At 36.4% G+C, this 1176-nt stretch overlaps 1 long non-coding RNA gene across 1 annotated transcript; it reads right to left on the reverse strand.

Annotated features, from left to right (window-relative positions):
• Positions 1-399: 399 nt before the first annotated feature.
• LOC121395433 lies at positions 400-968 on the reverse strand. Its single transcript, XR_005962482.1, has 2 exons — positions 820-968; positions 400-457 (listed from the first exon to the last, which is right to left on the reverse strand). It is a non-coding gene; the product is annotated as an uncharacterized LOC121395433 (long non-coding RNA).
• Positions 969-1176: the final 208 nt, after the last annotated feature.

The following is a 1176-nucleotide window of genomic DNA, read 5'->3' on the forward strand; positions in this document are numbered from 1 at the left end:
AGGCAGCTTTTTGCCTCTCCTGGTAACTGGCCGCTCCATGATGCCTGAGGCAAGGTTCTCACCTTGTCTCATGGCAGGAGCAGCCCTGACTATATACTTAACTATAACTTTTAGTATGTTTTAATTGGCTAATTCTTGACATTTTTTATTCGTTTTCAAAGTTTTTTAATGATTTGCCTTTTTTTCCTGCTTTCAAATGGGGGTCACTGACCCCAACAGCCAAAAAACTATTGTTATTGTTACATTTTATTACTTATATTTCTATTAAGGTGAACAACCCCTGCAATATATTTCATCTGAACACCAATAAAAGTTTTAGCTCTGAGTGCTGTATTACCTAGTCTGTTTCTGTTGACTATACCAGTTTGGGAAATGCCTGGAATAATTAATATATGTAAGCATTTCTAGCAGTGTCACTGTAACTATGGCAAGGTGCAATCACAAAGAGAATAGGAACCTTTTTTTGATTTGCCTTTTTTTCTGACCCTTTCCTGCTTTCAAATGGGGGTCATTGACCCCAACAGCCAAAAAACTATTTTTATTGTTACATTTTATTACTTATATTTCTATTAATGCTCTCTCCTATTCATATTCCAGTCTCTCAGGGTAACTTAGATCCTAGCAACCAGATAGGCACCGAAATTCCAAATTGGAGAGTCTGAACACCAATAAAAGTTTTAGCTCTGAGTGCTATATTACCTAGCGTGTTTCTGTTATACTATACCAATTTGGGAAATGCTAGAATAATTAATATATGTAAGCATTTCTAGCAGTGTCACTGTAACTATGGCAAGGTGCAATCACAAAGAGAATAGGAACCCCTACAGCTTAGTTATGCTTTTTTTAAAAATATGTAGCATGATAGGACAGAAGGGCAACATGTAAATTGTCAGTACAATAGTTAGTTAATACCTCAACTATGGTTGGCTATATATAGCCATGGAACCTGAAGGACAATATATGTCAAATAAAAGAGAGAACCCTGAATGTTGCATTTTGCTCATGGTTGACTTATGTTTGTGTTGGAAGGTTGTTTTAAAAGCTTTGAGCTGTGTCGGCTATTCAAGACCTTGGGCAATAAATTATCTCTATGTGCCTCAGGAGCCAAACTGTAAACTTTGTGTGGAATTTATTCACCTTAAAAAATGCTTAGAGCACTGTGCAAAACGAGTGCTT

This window comes from Xenopus laevis, chromosome 7L, assembly GCF_017654675.1.
Source record: "Xenopus laevis strain J_2021 chromosome 7L, Xenopus_laevis_v10.1, whole genome shotgun sequence".
Classification (NCBI taxonomy): domain Eukaryota; kingdom Metazoa; phylum Chordata; class Amphibia; order Anura; family Pipidae; genus Xenopus; species Xenopus laevis.